The sequence below is a fragment of the Aethalodelphis obliquidens genome, unplaced genomic scaffold (assembly GCF_003676395.1).
Source record: "Aethalodelphis obliquidens isolate GAN/ISIS:26980383/991018 unplaced genomic scaffold, ASM367639v1 scaffold24, whole genome shotgun sequence".
In the NCBI taxonomy this organism is placed as follows: Eukaryota; Metazoa; Chordata; class Mammalia; order Artiodactyla; family Delphinidae; genus Aethalodelphis; species Aethalodelphis obliquidens.
The window spans coordinates 12,230,490-12,237,242 of NW_020837968.1; positions in this window are offsets into that span (position 1 = coordinate 12,230,490).

Consider the following 6,753-nt stretch of genomic DNA (forward strand, 5'->3'; position numbering starts at 1 on the left):
CAGGAAGGTGTTCCTGGTAGAAAGGACCATTCAGCTAGAACTGAAAACAGCATGTTCTTAACCCTCTTCTGTTGATAAAAGTAATTCATCTGTTACATTCATTTTTCTTAATATTCTAAGCGATAAGAATTGTTCATGTATTTTTTCAAGTGACAAATAATAGTTTAAATTCTCTATTAATACTATGTTGCAACCAGATGAATCTAAAAGCTTTCATTCCCACACAACTGCTTGCATACCAGTATCTTCACCAGGGTAATGACCACTGCCATTTGAGCCTACAATCATAATGAACATGGAAAATAACATAAATCTGATGGATGGCGCCTAGTGCAAATATTGTATACTTGTTAGCTGGGTATGTATGTCAGATAATTGTACATTTACTACTCTGGGATCTCAATTAATACATTCAAGATGATTGGATATTTGTGAAAATAAAAAAAATGCAAACACCGTAACATTACCTGAAAGTGTACTTCATTACCTGGAGAATGAAGGAGACATTTCTCTCATTAGTGTCTTCTACTAAATTAGGCTTTTATGTTGTCACAGTATTTGTGGCTTAGTCAAAGCTCATAAAATAGACAGTAGCCAATGATGGAGAGGAATGATTTATTGGCAAACAGCCAAGTCTCGAAGTCATTTTTTTTTTTTTACAGTCAAGTAGACTGAAACTACTAAGACACAACTTTTCATATTTCTTTCAGGAAAAAAAGGAGAGAAGAGATTTTTTTTAAGTCAGGGACTTTTTAAAAAAGAATAGATGTAAATTTAAAGACCTTCAGCATTTTACACTGGTCACTAAAATTTCATTTGTACTGATCCAAGTACCAGTTGCAGATACAGAAGTAACTTGATTTTTAAAAGTCATTTTTCAGGTGTCCCTCCCGTTATATTTGCCAGCTCTACCAGCTAGATAAGGAAATAATTTAAGATGGGCTGAATTACTGACTTGAGGGCGTATTAGCAAACAAGATCAAAACTGGGAGTTAGTTTTCATAACTCATCCAAGATACTGTGCTATTATCGCCCTATATCCCTAGTGGACAATAGCTGCAAGTGTATCTGAGCCTATGAGTATTTTTGTAGGTTTCGTTGACTTCCACCAGCCCTACCAGCCTCAAACACCGAAGTGCTGCCTTTGCAACATGGATGTGTTCTATAAATAGGCGGAGTAACTCCCCTCGAAATCAAAATAATTTGAGTTTGGAATAGATAAAAAGGTTGAGGAGGAGTGAGTGATCGAGAATGAGTGTGGATAATATAGGGAACAAACTAGTGGTTACCGGTGGGGAGAGGGAAGGGGGAAGGCGCAAGATAGGCACGGGGCAGGGGGCGAGAAAAGAAAGGGTGATTATGGGATTATACGAAATCATGTGTGTGAAACTTGAAAATTGTAAAGCACTATAGAATTTAAAGAACACTTTATTCCATATAAAAAAGAATGACTGTGAAAGCCTGAGAGATCATTTACACTCGGTAAACATTTGTTTTATAACTTCTACTGCAGTTTTGGAGGATTTGTCTAAAGCCAAAATATTTAATGGATCTTAGGATTGCAAAGCCCTTTTTCTTAGGGCTTTCTTTATTTTTACAGACCAGATTATTTAAATTTTATTACAAAATGATACTCATTTTAAATATAATTTAAATATAATGAGGTGCAAAAGTATATTGTCATTCAAAAACACATTTTTGAAACAACTTCATGTCTTAGAAATAATATTAAGTAGCATATGCCTTTGGAATAATAGTAGCTAGCATATGTATCATTTAGCAAAGAATTTCATAGAATGAGATAACATTTGTAACAAAATATTTTTAATTAAAGAATTTAGACAATATTGGCCTCAACTCATGTGATTTAAGTTGCAAACTAGATTTTTAATTTTAAAATGTCTAAGATCTTGGAAGTATCCAGTGGAAGTATCATTCTCTGAATCAAAAATATTTATTCAGAGCTTATTATATATAAAATACTATGCTAGGTAACTGAATATATAGAAGTGTCCTCAAACTACTTATTGTCCAGTGTTGGAGACCACAATTCAAATAGGATATACCAGGTCAAATATAACAATAAACTAGGCTTTTCTCTGGTGGAATAACAGAGCTTAGTGTGTGAGATTTGTTTAATTTTATGTTGTCTTACAATTAATTTTTATGCAGTCCATCATCAAATATATTTACAATCTAAAAAATACCTGTTCACTTCATATAAGAATTTGCTAAGGGCTTCCCTGGTGGCGCAGTGGTTGAGAATCTGCCTGCTAATGCAGGGGACACAGGTTCGAGCCCTGGTCTGGGAGGATCCCACATGCTGCAGAGCAACTAGGCCTGTGAGCCACAACTACTGAGCCTGCACGTCTGGAGCCTGTGCTCCGCAACAAGAGAGGCCGCGACAGTGAGAGGCCCGCGCATCGCGATGAAGAGTGGCCCCCGCTTGCCACAATTAGAGAAAGCCCTCGCACAGAAATGAAGACCCAACACAGCAAAAATTAATTAATTAATTAAACTCCTACCCCCAACATCTTCTTAAAAAAAAAAAAAAAAAAGACTACCCTTTCATAACTGCTGCTGTAGAACTGAGGCAGAAGTTTAAAAAAAAAAAAAAGAATTTGCTAAGTTGGTATTTTATGATACTATGATTTTGAAGGTTTAACAAAATATAAAAGCCAAGAAAGTACCTTTGTAAATAAAATTCTGTTACTTCAGCTGATGTAACTCCTATGTGTTTTTTTGTGCTTTAGTGACGATATGACTTTCTGATGACATCAATAGCAGAAGTCTTCACAACATATAAATCAACTGTATTTCAATCAAAATTTTTAAAAATCAGAAGTCTTTTCCAATACCTCCTATGACTTTTTCTATCTATTCCTTTAGCCTGCCTTTTCTTTCTTCATAGCAGCTTTGGCATTCAAAATCTTTCCTGCCTTCTCCTTTTTTCACATAATGAAAGTTTACTCAGTTCTTTGGAACCTACCGGCAGAAATACTATAGCCCTTCTCCTTCTATGTATGTAAATAAAAGATTGTCTGGCTCAACCACTTGAGTACACAATCCGAAATCTTAACATGTTAGGACTTAGATACTCAGTGGATGCTTCACTGATACCTTATAGTCAAAGTCTACAAAAATAAACATTATTTGTAATTTTTGTTAATGTTCAGTCATAATTTGGCTTAATAAAATCCCCAAGTAAGAAAGTTTTCCAAAGAGAACTATGCCAGAAATTCCAATTTAGTTTGCTGGTGAAGTAATGTTTAGAATGTCTGTATCAATAATATAGGAAAATGATGTTCGCTTTTTTCTCTTAGCTAATAAAAATGTAATATTTTCAGTTTAAATGAATTTTCCTTTCTACTTATGGATTTTTTTTCAGACTTTTAGGGACCAAATTTAACGTTCCTGCCATTCACCTGTTTCAAAACAAATTGTTTCCTAGGTCAGCATTATTTCTTGGTACAAATAAGAGAGTGCCATTAAATGAATCCTGTGTTCAGACTTCAAAGCGATCAAACTTGACAAGTATTGCAGCCGCTCGCTGTCTATAGCTGATCTTACAGGAGTAGGTGATAATGGACACCATTCAGTGGACTTTTAATTTCCCTATATTTTAAGGAGTTATAAGGAATAAAACATGGAAGGTAAAGAAGTATAATATTCCAGAATTTAGAAAAAATGCATTATTGAGTGTGAAATATTCAATTATAAGAAAGAGTAGAATTAAATTTTCTACTGAATTTGCTAACTATAAATTGTTTCATTCAACACTTTAATATAAATTTCTGAAGCTTTTTAGAGTAAGATATTTCTTTGCCTTTATTTTTTAAACCTATATAAATCAGAGGAATTTAACAACATTTAAGGCAACAATCTATGATAAAACATAATTTCAGATCTTTTTTAAGAAGTTGTAATGAAAAACCCAGTTGATCATCAGATAAGCTCCACTAAAAGACTATTAGATATAACAAGATAACTCAGAAAGTTGACTAGTTGCAAAATAAATATCAAAATCAGTAACATTTCCAGAGAAGAGCACTAATCAGAAAAACAATGGAAAAATTATTCTTCCATTCACGTTAACAACAAATATATATGAAAGAATCAGAAATTAATACAAGCAAGATACAAGCTTTTGTGAAGAAAAGCACAAAAATTTCCTATGGGATATGAAAGAAGATTAGAAAATAATTGACTTATTTCTAGCTAGTGAGATCTAATAGTATTTCTTGAATTAATTTGTGGGTTGATACAATTTCTATAAACTTCAACAGGATTTTATTTTGCATCTTTACAAAATGAATTTAAGTTTACCATGAGGAAGAATGAGCTAGCAAAACCTCTGTGTGTGCATGCTCATGTGTGCATGCATGTGTGTGTGTGTGTGTGTGTGTGTGTGTATAGAGGTAGAGAATCATGGGGGGAGAATTGATTTTTATGTATTCAAGATTATGTCTTATAAAGCTAAAGCAATTAACAAAATATACTAGTTGGATGTTATAGAGACTGAACAATGAATGCATTAGAAAACCCCCTATTTATCTACCTTATGTAAGAATTTAATATATAATAAAGATGGTATTTCAAATTAGGAAATGGCAAACTACTCAGTAAATTGCACTAGCACAATTGAAGGAGGTTATCCTCATTTTACAAATGAGGAAACTGAAGCACAGAGAAGTTAGGTAAGTTGCTTAAAGTCACACAGCTAGCATACAATATGTTTAGGACTCAAACTCAGGCCGATTTACTCGGGAGCTCAAGCTTTTACTATTACACCATCTGTTCCTAATACTTGATTTTTCCAACAACCTTGCTCTACGAATAAGAAAACTGAACAACAGAAAAGTAAAGTAACCTCCTAAGATGATGTATCTGAAGTATTCCAGAAACAGTTCTGGAATTTGAGTTCAGGCCATCAGGGTAGTTATTTAATTTTTCAAAATATCTTGTACTTATTAGGACTTCCCTGGCAGTCCAGTGGTTAAGACTCCACGCTTGCACTGCAGGGGGTGCGGGATCTATCCCTGGTAAGGAGCTAAGATCCCACATGCTGTGCAACACGGCCAAAATAAATAAACAAATAAAATATTTAAAAACATGTATATATTTTGTACTTACTAAATTAGAATTTATAAAAATCTAGGTCTTCTAAAGTGGTCAGATCATTTTTCTAAAATACAATTACTAACATACAATTGTAGTAATACCACTGAAATACAATTCACCAATTACTATAAGCTCTCAGATATAGTGTTATTTCTAGTGTTGGATAAGAAACTGTGAGAAAGAGGAGATGTCTCATGTCAACTATGGCCTTCCAAATTTAATAGAGACACAGATCAAGAATTATTTTTATATTGCATAAACGTCTCCAAAATAGGCTCAGTTCAGATTTCACCTTCTCTGAGGATTCTGGGGGGACTTTATCTCACTCTCATCCCAAACTTACGACAAAACTAAATTGTTCCCTCCTCGTTGTGCTGTTTCCCTTCGCCGCCCACCTCTAGTTGAGCACAGACCACATACTGCATTATAGTTATCTGTAAAAATGCTTGTTGTGCCAAGATATCAATAGCAAAGCAAGAACTATTTGTATTCTCACTGCATGCTACAGTGTCTGGCACATAATAGAGCTGAATAAATATTCTGCCTTGTCCTGAATCTGCTCATCTGTACTTACAGAGCATCCTTCTATATGGTACAAAACTGAAGGCTCTTGGGAAACAGACAAGAATTTTTAATCCATAATCTCTGAAGCACTAAGGGAGCAAGTAAAATGCCAGAAATAAGATTTTAAAAATCTGGCTTCAAATCTTGACTCTGCAGCTTTTTGACTATTGACCTCTGAGTTTTTATCTTTCTATAAAATGGGAATTATAATATTTACCTCCCAGGGTTTTTGTGAGCAATAAACGAGAGAAATTTAGTAGAAGGGCCAATTATACCATCTACTATGTACTACCAGTCAACAATATTTATCCTATTAACATTAATATAGCCATTTTTAAGTTATTGCAACATCACCTCTTCTGCCAGCCATTTTATATATCCTCTAATCCTCATGACAGTGCTTTCATTCAGCAATGATATCTTCACTTTACAGGTAAGGAAAGATTCAGAGAGGTGAAATGGGTTGCCCATGATCACACAGCTAGGAAGTAGGAAAGCTAGAATACCAACTCAGAAGTTGCTGATTACATTTCCTGCTCTGAGCCACTATAATTTTTTTTAATAAAGCAATATCTTAAAAAATTGCAGATCAATCTACACTAAGAAAGATGTTTTCTAAAACATAGACACTAAATAGATAAAGATTTGGGGGAAAACAATTTAAAAAAATACAGACTTCCTGGATGACTTAAGTTTCACAAGACATTCTGGAGCTGAAGTAGTAGAGTCAGGATTTAGAGAATGCCAGGTGACTTCCAATCTCCCTCTCTATTCCAAATTTTGATTTTAATCTACTAAGTACTGAATATTTTTACTTGAATGTCTCAGAGACTTTTTAAAGTCAAAGATCCAAAATTGGGCTTCCCTGGTGGCGCAGTGGTTGAGAGTCCGCCTGCTGATGCAGGGGACACGGGTTCATGCCCAGGTCCAGGAAGATCCCACATGCCGCGGAGCAGCTGGGCCTGTGAGCCGTGGCCGCTGAGCCTGTGCGTCCGGAGCCTGTGCTCCGCAACGGGAGAGGCCACAACAGTAAGTGGCCCACGTACCGCAAAAAAAAAAAAAAAAAAA